Source organism: Phocoena sinus, chromosome 7 (genome assembly GCF_008692025.1).
Source record: "Phocoena sinus isolate mPhoSin1 chromosome 7, mPhoSin1.pri, whole genome shotgun sequence".
Lineage (NCBI taxonomy): Eukaryota > Metazoa > Chordata > Mammalia > Artiodactyla > Phocoenidae > Phocoena > Phocoena sinus.
The window spans coordinates 3360931-3380037 of record NC_045769.1 but is presented as its reverse complement, the minus strand read 5'-3'; the positions used below and the strand labels follow the sequence as shown (position 1 = coordinate 3380037).

The following is a 19107-nucleotide window of genomic DNA, read 5'->3' as shown; positions in this document are numbered from 1 at the left end:
AAGGCTACACGATGGGGTCAGGATAGTCTCTTCAACAAATGATGCTGGAAAAACTGTATATGCACATGCAAAAAATGAAGTTGGACCCTTACCTTACACCACTTACAAAGACCTAACTCAAAATGGATTAAAAATGTAAATGTAAGACCTGAAACTATTATACATTTAGAAGAAAATATAGGAGAAAGTCTTCATAATATTGGATTTGGTAATGATTTCTTCCATATGACACCAAAAGCACAGACAACAAAAACAAGGACAGACAAATGGTACTATATCAAACTTAAAAACTTCTACACAGCAAAGGAAACAATCAACAGAGTGAAGAAGCAAGCTATAGAATGGGAGAAAATATTCACAAACCATATATCTGATAAGGGGTTCATATCAGAACACATAAAGAACTCCCACAACTTTACAACAAGATCTGATTTAAAAATAGGTAAAGGACTTGAATAGACATTTCTCCAGAGAAGACATACGAATGGCCAATAAGCATATGAAAAAACACTCAGCATCAGAGAAATGAAAATCAAAACCACAATGAGATAATTCAAAAAGAGTCACGTGCCACAATGTTCACTGCAGTTCTATTTACAAAAGCCGGGACATAGAAGCAACTTAAGTGTCCATCGACAGGTGAATGGATAAAGAAGATGTGGCACATATATACGATGGAATATTACTCAGCCATGAAAAGAACCGAAATTGAGTTATTTGTAGTGAGGTAGATGGACCTAGGGTCTGTCATACAGAGTGAAGTCATAAAGAGAAAAACAAATACCATATGCTAACACATATACATGGAATCTAAAAAAAAAAAAAGTGGTTCTGAAGAAACTAGGGGCAGGACAGGAATAAAGACACAGACGTAGAGAATGGACTTGAGGACATGGAGAAGGGGAACAGAAAGCTGAGATGAAGTGAGAGAGTGGCATGGACATATATACACTACCAAATGTAAAATAGATAGCTAGTGGGAAGCAGCCACATGGCACAGGGAGATCAGCTCGGTGCTTTGTGTCCACCTAGAGGAGTGGGATAGGGAGGGTGGGAGGGAGGGAGATACAAGAGGGAGGGGATATGGGGATATATGTATATGTATAGCTGATTCACTTTGTTATACAGCAGAAACTAACACAACATTGTAAAGCAATTATATTCCAATAAAGATGTTTAAAAAAAAGCAAAAACAAACAAAAACCACAATGAGATATTGCCTCACATCCACTGAGATGGCCACTATCAAACAAAGAGTAAACAAGAAGTGCTAATGAGGATGTAGAAATATTGGTACTCTTAGGCACTGTTGGTGTGAATGTAAAACACTGCAACCACTTAGAAAACTGTATGGAGGTTCCTCCAAAAATTAAAAATAGAATTACTATATAAGCCAGCAATCCAGCTTCTGGGTACGTATCCAAAATAATTGAAAACAAGATTTTGAAGCTATATATATACACCCAAGTTTAATGCAGCATTATTCTTAATAGCCAAGACGTGGAAACAACATAAATGCCCATCAATGGACGAATGGATAAAGAAAATGTGGTATATACATACAATGAAATATTATTCAGCCTGAAATAAAAGAAAGAAATTCTGTCATAGGCTACAACATGAATGAACCCTGAGGACATCATGATAAGTGAAATGAGCCAGTCGCAAATAGACACGTACCGCAAGATTCAACTTACGTGGGGCATCTGAAATAGTCAAACTATTAGAAACAGAAAATAGAATGGTGGTCGCTAGAGGGACGGGGACGTGGGAAGGAGAGTTAGTGTCCAAAGGGTACAGAGGTTCAGTTCTGCAAGATGAGAAAGTTCTAGAGATCAGTTACACAACAAGGTACATGTGGATAACGCTACTGTACTATTCACTTAAAAATGATTAAATTTGCTCACTTGCTCTACTCTGGGAATCTTCCAGGCCTTTCTATCCAGTCATACCTTTCTTCCCCACACTCTGCTAGACCTATTCCTGAGTTTGTCCTTTGGAAAAAAAAAAAAAAAAAAGCACATGCAATATTTGTGGTCTTTGTAAGTTTTCTTAATTGAGGATATACAGTTTAGAATCGTGTAAATTCTATGTCATGTGTGTTTTATTACAATCTTTCAAAGGATAGGAAAAGTTACCTGAGATTTTTAAAAGTGTGGATTACTCCATACACCTAAAATGTGGCCATCAGTTTAACAGGAATGGTATAAATGTGGCATCTGTTTTTTGAGGCATGAGTCTTTAAGAGCTAAAATGGGAAAACAATACAACAGCACATACCTTCTTAAAGCATATGTATGTGCCCCTATAATTAAATAGCACAACATTTGTCCTTGCTCCTAAATAATATTTGGAATGGAAGAAGAAAAGCAGTATTTGGCAGCAAAATACTAAGGTTTGGGGAAGAGGACTTCAGTCCCAGGAAACTGAAAAGAATCTGATATGAACACTGAGATGTGGTACAAAAGTTATTTCTACCCCAACCAATGTCATCAGAGCTACAAAATCAGATCCGCCTAAGGCCTAGGCTTTTGTACCTGCATGACCTTCCTACCTTGACCTTCCTCTCACCATAGGCCTTCCATGGGCCTGGTGATTCTATTTGTGGTTGTTTGTTGTATATATAATTCAGGAATCCCATTTTCCCCTCATTGCTAAGGAAGACAATGTTAAGGATGGTCTAAGGTTCTCAACCTTTCCATCTAGAGCAACAGAAATAATGACAGCAAAGGAAAATCTGTCTGGTTAATTAGCGACCTGGCCTTGGCAGGGGACTAGTGTCTAGATGGACTTCTTAGCAAGATGCACAGAGGGCCAAGGAGCCCCTTATCGAAGGTGTCACCCAAGGACGTGGATGAAGTGGGCTCAGTCCCATGATTTTTCCTGCCAGAGATCAGGCCCGGAGGGAGGAGCTGGGGTCCAGATCCTGTGGCCCAGCTGTGAGGAACAGCAAGACAACAGATTGTGGGCCCCAGGCCAGCCCAGTCAGCCAAATTGGTGGGATAGAAAAAGACAAAACCATAAACAAGAGAATGGATTCCAAGACCCACTGTTGCTTTGGATTTTCCAGGGAGGTCAAACCAAAAGTATCACCTGTGATAAAACAAATTTACCCTGTTATTCAAATTCTGAAAGCTTGAAGATACAACCCCAACACCTAATACAAAACCACCTGTCAATACAACTTTCTCTTGGAAATGTATCAACAGTGAGAAGGAAAGGTTTTTCTGATGTTCAGAAGGTCAGTCATCAAGAGAACGTATTTCTTCCTACAGTGAAGTGACAGCCAGCGGTGATAATGGTGCCATTCCAAAAACACAGCCCAATCTTCTTGGCTTGAAATGGTCAACACGTGCTAGGCACGGATCTGCGCGATATAGGAAGGCTGTCCTCAGCTCGCCGTGCTTTGGTTCCACAGCGCCCCCAAGTCCTGGCCAGTGCTCAGGGGAGTCCCCTCAGGCAGTATAGAAACCCACACTTGGCTGGTTGGTCTGTTTTCTTCACTGAGGATGAATGCCCAAGCCACCGCCCCAATGTTGCCCCATTGCTCTCTAGAAATCCTGCAAGACCATGCTCTACTCTAGGAATCTTCTAGGCCTTTCCATCCAGTCATACCTTTCTTCCCCACACTCTGCTAGACCTATTCCTGAGTTTGCCTTTTGAAGAAAAGAAAAGCACATGCAGTATTTGTGGTCTTTTTAAGTTTTCTTAATTGAGGATATACACTTTAGAGTAATGTAAAAGTACATCATACATGCGTTATTCTTGATTCTTTCCATTAAAACTGAGCATCAGGTTTCTTTACCAGCAGTAAGCACCCTACTAGAAAACTATTTTGTGGGGAAATTGTCAGCCCACATTATTTAAATTTTACTGGATTCTTTACAGAAATATATACTGTCCTTTCCAAGACAGCCTGTAATATTCTAATTGGTCGAGAACTTTTTTTTAAATGTGGGATCCACAGATTTTTTTTTTAATATGGGATCCACAGATTTCAAAGGATCTGTCAACCTCCCCCAAAAGTGTACAACATTGTTTCTGTGTATGTGGGAGTCTCTGGAGATAGCATCCAAGTTCACATGTGATTCTAACCGCCTCTATTCTAACTCCCCACTAAAGTTCAAGCACAACTCATTCGAGAAAAAGATTTGATGCGACTCTTCAGGGAGATCCAGTTCAATTGTTTTAAATATTTGATCCGTGCACAAGAGGCAGGATTTAAAGTAGTATTTTTGTTTTGGAATGAGGGCAAAAAAATAGTATAGGACCTCACTGCAAAGCATTGGACAATGTAATCCATGTGGAAAAAATAGGACATGACCACTGCTGAGTGTGGGATGGGACCAGCTTCAGGCTTCTCTGCAGACAACCTTGACAGAGAACATGGGTGAATTGTGCACTGAGTAGGTTTCACTGGTTTTGGTTTTGGTTTTGGTTTTGTTTTGTTTTTACTATCCCTATACTGTCCCTATACTATCCCTATACTGTCCCTATACTATCCCTATACTGTCCCTATACTATCCCTATACTATCCCTATATCCCTGTGTGGGATCTCTATTAACAAATTCCAAAGTTTGGTAGTCTTTGGTAGAGCTCAATAAAATCAAAATCATGATAGAACAAAGTCTTAATGTCTTTCTGAGGCATTAATGAGTTACTTCAACTATTCCCTAAGGAAAATGAATTTTAAATTGGTTGAAAATTATATGTAAAGATTTTTATTTCCAAGATCTTAATCTTATAAAAGAGTAGACCCCTAAATGAATTCCTTCTCATTGGGACACAAAGTAATGAAAAAACATTCAGTGCACAGGAATTATCTTTTCTAAAACCTATCCAGGTGTTGAGGAAAGGGAAAGAGGGGAGAGGGGAAGTGGGGGAGGGGAGGAGAAGGCAGAGCGGGGCGCAGGAGGGCAGAGGGGAGAAGCTCTTTCAACCCTGAAAGTGAAGGACAGAAAATGATGTTTGTTGGATGATGAGTTATCCAGGCTCCACTGATGATTAATGGACTCACATGTTCAGTTGAGCTGAATTCCCAGGTGGGGAAAAGGCCTTTAGATCCACACACTTTTCCTGCCACAGGGCTTAGGAGCCAGTCATGGGGCTCAAGCATTCCTAGGCCAGCTGGTGAATATTTGTTAATGTTTTTGTTTGCAATTAAATCTCTCCTAGTGTTTACCATGTCATGGCATCCCACTTTTTAAAACTGCAGTTCCTGGCAACAAAGCTTGGAGATTTTTTTTCATTTAGATTTAAAAGACGTCAAATAGCATCTCCCCAAATGATCAACCAGTTTGTCCATTTTAATAAGGGGGAACAAGTCACCCTCCCATTACCCTTCCTTAACTCTCCCTCCCACCCCCAAGAAATAGAGACAAAAGAGCACAAGTCATATCTTCTGGGCCCCTGTCTCATGGGTGGGATTTCACGACCTTCTCCCAGGAGCCCAATGGCTGCACTTTCCCCCATCTTATAGCTGCTGGGAAACTGAAAGCAGGTGAGGCATAGTGTTTTGCCCACTGCCACATTAAAAAAAAAAAATTGAACCAGAATCCTAATGAAAGTTTGTGTTTCCAAAGCCCAAGGGAAGAACCCCAGGAAACCCTAAGAGGATGTGCCAGATTTGGCCCCAATCTCAAGGAAACTCCCGACATCTTTCGGGGAAAAAATACACTAAATTTCTTTGGTGGTGACAAACCACAGATTCTGTATCAACAGACGCCATTGGTCTGCTGCTGGTCTTTCAAATATGAAAAAAGTCAAAATTCGCTGCTTGAGACCCTCGCGTTGGGTGGGTGTCAAGCTGCTTTGTGTCACAGATTCTGTCCCAAAGGCAATGGATTCAACCAGAGAAGTTCATTAAATTCTTATCTTTCTATTGAGCATTAGTCATTCCTTTTTTTACTCAGCCTCATTCTGAAAAGAATTTGAGATGCCTTTTACCTTTTTGTAGCTGTCCACTTGAAACTTAAAAAGATATCTCTTCTTATGAAGACTGCTCTACATGGGCCTTCAACTCAAAATTGTATTCAGAGTCCAGTGACATTCCCCAGCTATTGTGCAATTCCATGAAATTAGTTTTCATTAAGTCTCCTCAGAAGCTTTTTCATTTTCCATGTCTGGAAATCTTTTTTAAGACAGACACACACATGCACACAAGGCAATATTTTTCAAACAAAGACTTAAATGCATCCAGAGCTCCCATTTTGAAGTCATTTATTTGGTCTTCTCCAAGCCCTGCTTTTTAGAATCAGGCTGGTCCTCCTAACAAGTTCTAGGACTTCTGTTAACTCCTAACTGTCCCATTTTAAGTGGGAGCTGCAGAAATAGTGGAAGACTGCAGCGACAGAACTATGTCCACCTGCCGTGAAATGAAAAGTCACATTTCAGTAAACCCTAGGGGTCTCTAGCTTGCAGCCACCCTAGTTCTCTCTCTTTTTCTTACCCTTCTTCTCTTTCCTGCCTGAATCCTGGGAAAAGAGCCCCCATTCTTGTCCCCAGAGAGGAAGCTATGAGAGGACTTAATCTCCGGTTAGCTTAGCGAAGGAGGAGAGCGGAATTTAACATGTTATTGCTACTTGAAAGAGCTTTGGGGGAATCCTCAAAAGCAATCCATTTGGAACAACTCTAAGAAGATTCCTCCAAAGAAATGCATCGGAAGCTGCTTTTCTACAGTTTATTTTACAACTTGAATCTCGCATTTCCATTCTATGAAATTGTGCTAGAGAAGAAAATAGCAGCCACGTGTACACATCTGTAAACGATTATCTGCTCGACCCAGGCTCTGAAGGTGTGTTCTGTGAGAGCAAAACTTAAGTCTTCTGATCCTGTGTATCAACTTGGTCTCACTGCCACCTACTGGTATCCTCGTTAGACACTCAGAACTGGACCCAAGATCTTTGCCTCAAGTAACACAGTGTCTGTTCATGTCTGGGCTATTATAGATAGTGCTGCTCTGAACATTGGGTGCAGGTATCTTTTCAAATTAGAGTCTTCATCTTTTCTGGATATATGCCCAGGTGTGGGATTGCTGGGTCATGTAGTAGTTCTATTTTTAGTTTTTTTTTTGGGGGGGGGTTGGGATTTTTTTTGCGGTACGCGGGCCTCTCACTGTTGTGGCCTCTCCCGTTGCGGAGCACAGGCTCCGGATGCGCAGGCTCAGCGGCCGTGGCTCACGGGCCCAGCCGCTCTGCAGCATGTGGGATCCTCCCAGACCGGGGCACGAACCCGCGTCCCCTGCATCGGAAGGCGGACTCTCAACCACTGCGCCACCAGGGAAGCCCTATTTTTAGTTTTTGAAGGTCCTTCCACACTGTTCCCCATAGAGGCTGTACCAATTTGTATTCCCACCAACAGTATAGGAGGGGTCCCTTTTCTCCACACCTTCTCCAGCATTTATTATTTGTAGACGTTTGGTATCCATCAACAGATGAGTGAATAAAGACGTTGTGGTATGTGTATATATATACATATATACACACAATGGAATATGACTCAGTCATAAAAAGAATGAAATAATGCCATTTGTAGCAGCACGAATGGACCTAGAGATTGTCATACTGAGTGAAGTAAGTCAGACAGAGAAAGACAAATACCATATGATATCACTTATATAGAGAATCTTAAAAAATGATACAAATGAACTTATTTACAAAACAGAAACAGACGCACAGACATAAAAAACAAACTTATGGTTACCAGGGGAAAGGGGATAAATGAGGAGCTTGGGATTAACAGATACACACCACTATACATAAAATAGATAACCAACAAGGATTTACTGTATAGCACAGGGAACTATATTCAATATCTTGTAATAACTTATAATGGAAAAGAATCTGAAAAAGAATATATATATATATGCATACGTATAACTGAATCACTTTGCCCTACAACTGAAACTAATACAATATTTTAAATCAACTCTACTTCCATTTTTTTTAAGTGTCTATCTTGTTTATAAACAATGACGGTTCAACAGCTCATGCAGTAGAACAGAACAATCCAGAAAGGGAGGGTTTGGCTGAGCCTTGGCAAGTTAGCCTCCTCCCGGAATGAGGTCACGTGAGGATGTGCTGAGCACCATCTGGGGTTACCTTCCTTCTCCCCATAAAGGCAACTTGAAGAACCTCCAGATTAACTGCCCCGATATTTGGAAATTTATTTAAAGATGTATTCCTAGGGTCCGAGATAATAAACATGAAGCAGAAAGTTCCATATCTGCTATAGTTGGAAAAGCTAGACACCACGATGCACATGTAAAAGACATTTTACCCTCTTAAATATAAGGCAGCCCCACAGAGCATTTCCTCCATTTTTCCTGCTAATTATAAACATTAGGCAGAGATTAGTTCAGATTTAATGTTAGGGCAGAGAATGCCTTAGAAGACGCTTCAAAAGGAATTGCACAAACACCCATTCCATTCCTGCCCCGTGACACACACAGGGCCATCGGCTCCAGGGTAGATCCCAGCGCTATCTTCCCTTCCTGCCTTGGCCATAGACTTTTGGGGCTACTGGCCTCTCCAAAACCATGGTGTTCCATTGTAGAACTGTTCAAACACAGTGGTTAATGTGTCCTCCTTTTGTAAGGAAAAACTAAACATCTTGTTTTCTAGTCTGATTCGTGATCAAGTCTAGAAGAGAAAATTATTTAAAAGAGACTTTTTAAAAAATGACATTGAAACCTCAGATGAAGTATCACCCACACCTTATTTAGTGTAATATCTGGGGAAAATTCTACTTAGTTCCTGTCTCTATCGGTAAAGGTCAGTTAATCTCTCCCAGACTCACTAATTTTACGTGTAAAATGAGGCTGATTGCCTGATGCTCTAACCGGCAGTGATTCTGTGACCACTTTCTTTCATCTATTACCCTAGGCTCTGACCACCGGTGGGTTTCCTGCTGTCCCCACAAGAGACAGAGAGGCCCGCAGTGCACGGCGGGGCAGCCTGTGGGCTTAGCTGAACTGGCTCTGGGCGCTGGCACTGCACTGCCGAATCAAATGATGAGGATTCCAGAAAAGAAAAACCAGTTTCCTGGAATGGCTTCTCTTGAGACCTGAGTCATCTCCAGCTGCTGTTCAGTTCTTAATTTTGAAATGCAACCAACCCACGAGCTCTTCCATCTAGCGGCCAATTCTCGATGCTCTGGGTCCCTGAAAACTGAAGGTATGGGTCAAACCAGGGGGATTTGACAGAAACATTTGCCGTTGTACCTTTCCCCAGCCATTCTTACCTCGCAAATGTTTCTCTGTACTTCACGAGTCTTAAAATTCAGGAGAACAGCAGGACTACGCTATGCAAGACGCAGCCAGACCCCTACGAAAGACTAACAACCTGCCTCCGGGAGAGGGTTTGGCAGAACGTTTCATATTTGTCCTACTTTTCTGCTTTGCTTTCTCTTTCCAGATTTTTTGAAACAACAATTACCTCTCTGCTAAACAAACTTAAAATATGCTACTCTATAAAAGACTGGTCGATGGCAAAAAGTGCCTTTCTTCACGTGAAACTCCAAAATATACTCTTGAAGACTTGTACTCCCTTGATATTCCTGGCCTTAGACACGTACCTGTGAGAACACGTGAGCATGTGCTGGAGCGCCCAGGAAATGCTGATTTTGCTTTCCTTCTAGTACTGGGACCTCAAACCAGCAATTCACCTCCCTGTGTTCTATTTCTTCATCTGAGGTGTCAAGGGCGTGGGGAGACCATCCACCAAGGTAGTAATTTGGGGATATTTCCAGTAGCCAAACGGAAATCATATACTTGCCAACCAGAGGGCAGGGCCTAAGTCTTAGTCATTTTTGTCCCCTCCCTTGATCCAAAGCTCCACGCCCTGGAGCACAAAGGGGTTTATTAAGCTTAAAGGAATATGAGACACAGAGACCAAGGGCAGGTAAGGAAAAGTTTGGGAGTTACTGGATTAGTTCATCTTAACATCTCTTCCAGTTGTAAACTTCAAAACTCCTACAGGGATACAGCATTGCACGAATAGGCAGCCTTGCTCTGGTTCTGAAACACCTTTGTGTTCATTCAATTTAAACTTTTTTCTCAGTAGATATCAGTAAAATGTTTCCTTTAAAAGTTCTTACTTGGTTCATGCCCTTGTCATGAACGTATTTTAGAAAGCAGAATGCTTCATTGCAAGCAGAAGTTCACCTCAATACATGCATACCTGAGCATAGGGAAAAAATAAAATTCTAAATGTACATTTACTTCAGATATTACAGTCACATTTTTAAAAATTATGTATTGAAGCAGTCTCCAGGTGAGTCCCAAAGTGACCCACAAGCTCTGCTGAGATGTGTATCAACAGATTCCCTGCGGTCCCAGAAACCCCACCCCAGGGACTCCCTACAATTCACGGAGATTTTTCTGGAGCTCAGAGGGAGGCATCGTCCTCTAGAGGACGATGCATCTTTCCTCTACACTTTCGGGAAAGACTATATCAGGACAAAGGTGCTACTTCACAATTTCATCTGCTTCCTAAAATAGTCTGATGAGACCAGAAGGTACTAAAATTACGTTTTCAAAAATTAATATAATGAATTCCTGGAAAGAACCCCTCTTTGTAAATCAGCGTGCTGCAGGTGCTCCCTGAGTGTGACACGGCCATCACCCATGGTTTAGAGGGGACAAGCAGTGTCTTTTCTTGAAAGGGTAGGATTATCTCCCAGAGTTTTGGAAAGAGGGAATCCATATCTAGAAATGTGGATGAAAAGAACCTTTCCTTGTCTCGCTCAAGGCTGTCTGAAGAAGCAGGAAATTTTTAAAGCTTCCCTACTTAAAAACCTGAATGATTTTGAGCTTTCCTTTCCTCAGTGAGAGCTACTAATAGGATTTTTTTAAATGCCAGGTCACTCCTCAAATCGTCAACTATTTACGTAGCAGTGGTGTGGTTTTTACAGCCTGCTTTCCACAGCTAAGACACCAAGAAAAGTTTGCTCCTGTGGGTTTCCGTGGAAAGGCTGCCCGGGACACAAAGTCCCCTTCAGATAGGAACCAGCCCACTATTCTTCTCCAAGAGATAACAAATCCTCAGTTTCTTCCAAAAAGAACAGTGACAAGAGCTAATTTTCAAATAAAACTTTTGCCTAAAATGATTAGCATACCTGCAAGACAGTCTCATGCAACAGAATTCGTGACCTGCCAGTGTATTTTAAACCCTAAATGTGGAATTTCACATAAAAGTGGGTAATGAGGGCTTCCCTGGTGGCACAGTGGTTAACAATCCACCTGCCAATGCAAGGGACACAGGTTCGAGCCCTGGTCCAGGAAGATCCCACGTGCCGTGGAGCAACTAAGCCTGTGCGCCACAATTACTGAGCCTGCGCTCTAGAGCCCACGAGCCGCAACTACTGAGCCCGTGTGCCTAGAGCCTGTGCTCTGCAACAAAGAGAAGCCCACGCACCGCAAAGGGTAGCCCCCACTGGCCACAACTAGAGAAAACCCACGCGCAGGAACGAAGACCCAACACAGTCAAAAAATTAATTAATTTTTTTTTAAAAAAGGTGTGTAATGACAAAGACCCCTGTAACCACTTGTCTAAATACTCTGAGCAACAGCACAGATGAAGCCTCCATGGCAAAAGTCTACTAACTTTCAAAAGGGAAGGAGGTCTGATTTCAAGCTGGCTTTAGCGGCGGCATCTGTAACCTCCTAACCTAAAACTAAGGTCAGGTGGGGAGCCTCACTTGAGTCATGAATCCATCATCAATCATCAGTTGAAGTGAGGGGTTTCTTCCTACTTTATCATCAGTATCATCTAAGGCACAAAATCACAGAAAGCACTTATGATGACAGAATGAGATGCAGTGAATCCTCAATGCTTTGAAAATAGAGGGAGGTGCAGAAATAAAAACAATTCTATTCAGAAAGATAGGAATTCTTCTTGCCTTACATCAGAAGTATCCTTAAGACCCCAAGTTTGGACATTCACCATACATTCCGTCATCTAAGGACCACAAAGCATGGTGGGGTGGGGCACACACCCTCCCAAGGGCTGGAAGAGCCTGGGCTAAGGGCTAACATTCTAGAGACTTCCCCAGCTGCCTCCCAGGAAGGTGGGAGTAGCTACACCCTCCAATTCCCCCACTGGAAAAGGGCAGAACACTCACGCTCACCACCCTGCTATGGGATTCTTCCCCAAGTTCTCCTCTCCACCAAGTATCTTCTCAACGGCTTCCTCACTGCCGAGAGCAGGGAAAGAGAAAAATAAACCTTATGGTGATGGAAAACCCATGCCTCCTCGAAGAAGAGACGAAGACCACAAGACCATAATTCGTATAGCTTGAATTCCTACAAAACCCCTCACCTCCCCACCCTTCTGCCTTTACCCTCAGCAAAGCCCACACAAGGTTGGGACTGACATCCATACACTAATATGTATAAAACAGATAACTAATAAGAACCTGCTGTATAAAAAATAATTTAATTTAATTAAATTAAATTAAAAAAAAGAATGAAGCAAAACGCTGGTGCCGTCCCTCCAGGCCCCCATCCCCAGAGGTGGCCTGGATGAGGGATGCCTGCTCAGCTGCTCTGGTCACAGAGCCAGTGTCGGTCCCTGGGGACCAGCTCTCTTCTCTGGCACCTCTTTCCCCGTTAGTTGGTAGAGGCCCCGGGAAGCATAACCCAATTTCCCCATCGCTTTTAATAGAATATGATAGGAGGACACTGTCTTCTGGGAGAACCAATCACACAGTATGTTCCAAATCTAGGTGTAAATTAGCTCAGGATCCTCCAGTGCTGGGCCATCTGCTTTCCTGAAATGGTAAAGATTTGACTGCTGTCTGAGCCACCTACTGGTGCTGTGGCCTCAGCAAGTAATTGAGCATCTCAGAGCCCCTAAACCTTCATCTTTAAGGCCAGGGAACCACACTTCAGTGCCTCCTAACCAAGAATCTCTTCCTTTATCTTTAGCCCAGCAAAGAACTCAGAAGTTTCAATAATGTCCAACAGCCAACTGGTGGTTTTCAACATCATTTTGCTTAGGAACAAAAAATACCTGATTTTAAAGCCACTTCAGTTTTTTGGAGTATTAAGAATGGGTCCCCTGGGAAGTTGGGGGACCCCAGTGTGAGAATAGTCTATCCGCATGAGCTCTGAGCAGCCCTGCAGCTCTAGGACCCTGCAGTTCTCATGTGGAGGCAGCTGTGTGTAGGCCGGCATGGGCCAGATCCTCTGAGTCCCCACTGTGGGGGACACTCCCCTCCGCCTACAGCAACTTGTTCTTGGGGTCCAGACCAGCCTTTCAGTTCACTCCTTGGGCAGGCTGTGAAATGCCAGTTTCTGTTTACACCCCCCAGTACCCCTCTGGGGCCTCCTAGGGACCCCACCCCTGCTTCAGTCCTAATTTTCTAACACGGTAGCCCCTGAAACAGGTCCCCAGAGTAGACTGGCAACTGTCAGATAACACTTTCCATTCTGGGCGAGAGGGCCGGAGCTCCACCCTCCTGGCTGGGGAACAGGCTCCCGGCCTCCGGACTTGGTACTTGCTCCACTTCTGGGCAACACAGGCCAGCCCGTGGCCCTAGGGGCCCTGCCCTATCCCCTGGGCGTGCTGCCCAAACGCCAAATTCCTTCTCCTCCTCTGACCCCTGCAGCTCCTTTAAGCAACCCCAGAGGACTGAGGCTCCAGAAGTAACTTCAGATTCCTGAAAAGATGGAGCCCTGATGGTAATAGCTGAGTAACTCTTGACTTGGTCCTGTTCCTGGACACCAAGGTCACCGCAATCCCCCGGAGGTGACAGATATACCCAACCAGCCCACGCCCCAGGGACATGGGAGAACTCAGAGTCTCCCCAAGGTAGCTCTCGAATCCTCGGAAAGACACTTCTGCGAACAAAGCAGATTCTCAGATTCCAGCTGAGCTTCAGTTTATTTATGTCCAATAAATAAACCGTGAGCCGAAAAGCACCGCAGTCAGGAGAGCAGAGGGTGATGGGGGTGGGGGGGAGGTAACGGGGGACACGGCACAACTCGTGGGCAACCAGGGCCTCGGCCCAGCTAAGGAAACCCAGGTGGCACAAACTGAGAAAGAAAAGTCGGCTGGATCTTCCGGAGACCAGCAGCGTGTACAGAAAACAGACTCTACAGGAGCGAACCTGAGAGCCATCGAGAAATGGTCAGCGGGATTTAAAGCATTTCCCTCTGGCCACAAACCCAACACAGGGGGAACAGGGGCGAAGTGGCACTTACCCTGAGCAAACCTGGAGAAGCGTGTGTCCCTGGGCTTCGATATTCAATTATGTGCGAATCTGACACATGTTTTCCCCACTTGGCTGCGTCTCCTTTTCCTTCTGCAGGAGAGGGGACCCCGAGCAGGCAGAAAACTCCCCCTGTGGTCCTTGCAGGGGGCTGCTGAGCGGGAGAGCTGAGCGGCCTTTGGTGGAGGACTGAGCTCCAAACTGGACCGTGTCCAGGGATACAGTCAAGGCTCCCTCCAGCCCCTCCTCTCCCCCTCCCCACTCGGGCCTGCCCCACACTGTAAATGAAAACCAGACTCTCACTCTGTTGCTTCTGGCCCAGCCACGGGCTGATGTCACCTCGGAAGGCTGTCTTCACCCTACGAGCCCGTAGCTGGATGCCTGCAACTCTTAAAAAAAAAAAATCCACCCCTTCTACTCATCACCTTAAAACTCTTAAAAAAAACTCTTAAAAAAAAAATCCACCCCTTCTACTCATCACCTTTGGGGCTGGGTCCCTGGCCGCAAAGAGAATGAATTTTGGAATGTTTCCGTGGGTCTCCATGGTTTTGCTGCAGTGTTTTCCAACACCATCTGAAAGGAAAACAGGAAATGCAGTCTCCCGCCTCCCCCCTCACCACGCCCTCCCATTTCTTCTTGAAGTTTCTGAATTGAGACTTCTCCTAATAACCTCCCGTTTCAAATATAAAAAACCAGCCATTAAAATCACCTTGGCATTCTGCTAACCAAAGTTCTGTTTGCCGGTGAGAAGACAAGGAAAAAAGACTGCTTTTTTTTTTTTTTTTTTTTTTTGTAATTCTGTATATAATGATTCTGATCATGAAGCTAATGGTCCCAATTCCAGGACACATACGAGAGGAGCAAGAATGGTTATCGTGCTCAGATTTACAGGAAAATTCTTGAGAAAGAATTTGTGTTTCTGCAAGGCTTTGTACCTTTCCCAGCACTTCGATATGCGTTATCTCTTGCACCAGGAACGTCTCCACCTGTTAAAGAGATATGTGTCATGTTTTCTTAAGTGAGATTATGGTCTCATTTTACAGATGAGAAGAATCTGGGTTCGTAGCAGAGCTCAGATCAGAACCCTGACCGTGGACACCCCCAAACTGCTCACTGCTCACCCATCACACGGCCCCCCCTTGAAAATTCGGTTCATGTGAGATATCAAGAGACATCTGAAGAAACAAACTTATGGTTACCAGGGGGTAAGGGGTAGGGAGGGATAAATTGGGAGATTGGGACTGACCTACACACATTACTATATATAAAATAGATGAATAACAAGGAGCTACTGTATAGCACAGGGAACTCTTCCCGATACTCTATAATGATCTATATGGGAAAGGAATCTAAAAAAGAGTGGATATATGTATATGTATAACTGATTCACTTTGGTGTGCAACAGAAACTAACACAACATTGTAAATCAGCTAGACTCCAATAAAAATTTTAAAAAAGAGAGAGAGAGACATCTGAAGGATACTTTTGACTTGGAGATCCTTCCAAAGCCAAGTTTGAGGAGTAAAGGTATCATTAACTCCTTTGCACAGACGATGTCCTTCCGGTTTAGGGAGGAAGGGGAGATGGTACAGGAGAGACAGTGCCTGCTCCCCTCCTGCAGCTCCAGGACTCCCTTACTCATCCACAGGAAGATTCACCCCCTCTCTACACCCTGGGGGTTCAGCTCAAAGAATGCCAGAATGGGGATGGAGACGTGGATTGAGGGTTTTCCTGTCCATCACCTGTAGAGGAAGAAGAAATGAGCAGAGGCTCTGAGTAGGAGCCACATTGCCCGTGTGACGTGTTGGAAGACAATGTTCTCATGCAGGGCAGCCCGTCTCCCACCAGAGTCCCCGCTCCACGTGGCAGGGATGGACTCGGACCCGAGGAGCTGGGACATGTGCTGCCACTTCATCGGTTGGCATCTGCAAGTGAACCATTTCTCCAAGGCACATCGCCTGCTGCAAATGAAGGCAATGTTTGATTACAACTTTCTGTCCCAAGCAGCTCCGCTCAGAGAGGTTAATGGAACAAGTGTGGCCTATGTACTTCCATTCAGTGGTTCCTTTTCCCAAATACCAATACAACTATTGCTTTTCAGGATAGCTAGGAATACACATTCCTTGCTATTAGGAATTTCTACTATTTCAATGGCAAGGGTGATGCATCGTTTAGAACAAGACTTAAAGAAATATAAACCCGTGCTCAAGCAGGAATGGTTCTCTGTAATATTTAACTGTAACTAAGCATTGACAATCTAGACCCTCGCCAACACTGTCTGTGGCCTCAGAAACTTCTGGAAGCTGGCAGACGTTGGTGGAAAACCTCCCACATCCTCCCTTGAACTCACCAGAGAGAGCATTATGGCTCCTATGATTTTCTCAATCACCGGGATTTGGGATTCTCGGTGAAACGACCAGTTCCTCCTGCCATCTGGTCCCAAGAGGAAACCATCTCAAAGGTGAGAACTGACCTCAACATCAAGGGTCCTGGGTCTGGGCCTGGCCACCCAAGGGACCTTACAGAATCTCTCAGTCCAGTTTCTTCTTAAATGCTGTGTTGAACCTGGGTACCTCTTCCCATTTCCTTCTGCACAAGTTAGAAAGTTACAAACCCCGTTTCCCAGGCTCCGCTGTACTTAGGGCTTCCCTATGCACTGCTGTGATATATAGGAAGGTGGGGAGAGGCATGGCGATTTCTCTACTACTTTGGCTGGTCTTTTCCCTCCTGGCAAGTATAGTGCGGGGGTCCTAAGGGAGCCCCTCCCAGACCCCTTCCAAGGCTGGAACACAGCACCCTTTTTGGAGGACTGCTCTTTCCTGCTGGAAGCTGCCTCTTCTGGAGAGGCTGGGATGTGTGTGGTAGGTCTAAGGGAGACGCCAGCTTCCCAGGTGCTGAGGGTGAGTTGAAGGGAATTTGTGAAGGCAGTAGCGGCAGTCAGACCCCTCAGCCCAGCATCCGGGTGGTGGCTGGGGAGTGACCCTCCCCCGTCTTCCTTCCCTTATCCCTGGATTGCCGGCTGTGATCCGAAACTCAGGCTCTGCAGTGCAGCCCCCTGCTTCCCTCCCTCCCAGAATGGGCCAGAGGATCAAGCTGGGATGCCCTGGGAATTACTACTGGAGGCCCCGCCTCAAACCCACTCCCCTGGCCCTTCCTGATAATTCCTGGCGAAGAATCCCTTTCTGCTCACAGTAGCAAAAGCGGTTTCTGTTTCCTGCCTGGAACCCCGACTGGAACAGATGTATTACATCAGCTCTAAAGCTTCTTTCAGTTCCAACAGCCTGTGCTTATATATTTTATATGACAGAACAAAACGAAAATAGCACTATGCCCAAATGAGATTGTAGATGTAATATTGTATTTAATTAGTCTCTGGCTCAGTCATACATAGATTCTGTAACTGGTGGCCTCTCTGCCTTTGAGTCTCTTCCCTAGAAGACAGCTTTTAGGGACTTCGCTGGCAGTCCAGTGGTTAAGACACCATGCTTCCATTACACGGGGTGTGGGTTTGATCCCTGGTCAGGGAACTAAGATCCCGCATGCCGCATGGCGTGGCCAAAAAAAAAAAAAATAGGAAACAAAAAAAAGAAGATGGCCTTTATTGTTCTTCTTGTACTTCTGTCTTGGCACTACTGCTGATAAATTCTCTCTGCCATCTGCAGACTTCACCACACTGACACACGGAGTCAGCCCGCACGGACACAGACTCTTACAATGAATTGTCATGTCTCAGCTATACTATCGTACATGTGGAAGTCTACACTTAAATGGAATTTTAGTACATTTTTAGAAGAAATGTGAAATGATTTCTCCTCAAGTGCCATCTCTCTCTTTTAATTCAACATAGTAAGTCCATGCTGATGGAGAGGAGAACGTACATAACACAACTCGCATGACCCTGAAATTGTAACTGGTATCTCCATTGAGAAGGACCCCCGGGGAGCTCATGAGAATCTTAAGAAATTTCCCTGGCAGATGCCTTGGGAGGAAGGGGTTGAATGATTCACACCCAGCTCACAGGAGTGAGCTTCTCTAAGTGCATGTGAGCTGAGCCCTTTCCCACTTTACATCTTTAATAACCCCCCTCATATCAGTTCCCTACTGCCACCCCCAGCCCCCATTGTCATAACAACCAGCATCCCATAATAGACACTGGTAGCCCTAACAGAGTTGACGGGAGCCGGAAGCCTGCCATTGTGACTTTGGTCTCCAGTTCAGAGATATGTGATCCGGGGGCCTGGCCCTCTGAGCTCACGGTCCCTTGACAAGTCGGGAGGTGCCTCGATGGCTTCCACACTGGAAAGGCCTGTTCTGGGTCACAGCCAGCATCCCTGAGTCCTCAGCCCCCAGGATGCTGCTTGGGACCAAAAAGCTCTTCCCAACAGGCAACCATAGCTTTGGCAAATAACAAGTAGACGCGGCGGCTACAGCATTGTGGGAAAAGAAGCATCCCAATTCTGCATAATTATGTCCCGATCTTAAAAAATCGTAAGAATCCTAAACTAAAAGGAAAAGCACATTGTCACCAACCGCACATTAATTTTCACAGAGGCATTACTATTTCAAGAGAAGAAGGATTGTGAGTCCAACCAATGGGGAGGATTTGAGGTTTCCACTGACCCTGCAGCCGGAGGGCAGCTGGGATTCCTCATTCCATCCCCATGCCGGTTTTCAGCCTCCATAAGCAGCACCGTGGGAAGTGGGCCACCCGGCTAGGAACGAGGCCCTAGTCCTTCTCTGCCACTAATGAACTGCAGGTCTTGGGCAGGGCGGCTCAGCTTCCTCATCTGTAGACCAAGGGCAGCTGTGCGCCAAGGTGTCCAGGACGATCCAGCATCGGCCCCGGGGGAGTTGGGGCTGCATCAGCACATTTGCCTCGGCCTGATTTCCAGCCT

The 19107-nt window shown here is 44.7% G+C and overlaps 1 protein-coding gene across 9 annotated transcripts in view; it reads right to left on the bottom strand.

Annotated features, from left to right (window-relative positions):
- Positions 1–14796, bottom strand: part of COL6A3 (collagen type VI alpha 3 chain) — an 86400-nt gene extending 71604 nt beyond the window's left edge. Inside the window, exons 1-2 of one of the 9 annotated variants that reach the window (XM_032638038.1) lie at positions 14205–14444; positions 12122–12193 (exon numbers count right to left, since the gene is read on the bottom strand). The gene's annotated coding sequence lies outside the window, so the exon portion shown is untranslated. Of the gene's footprint in view, positions 1–9574; positions 9685–12121; positions 12194–14204 lie in introns of those variants that run through there. The other 8 variants (XM_032638044.1, XM_032638046.1, XM_032638043.1 and 5 more) reach the window with 8 other exon arrangements.
- Between the last annotated feature and the right edge of the window lie 4311 nt (positions 14797–19107).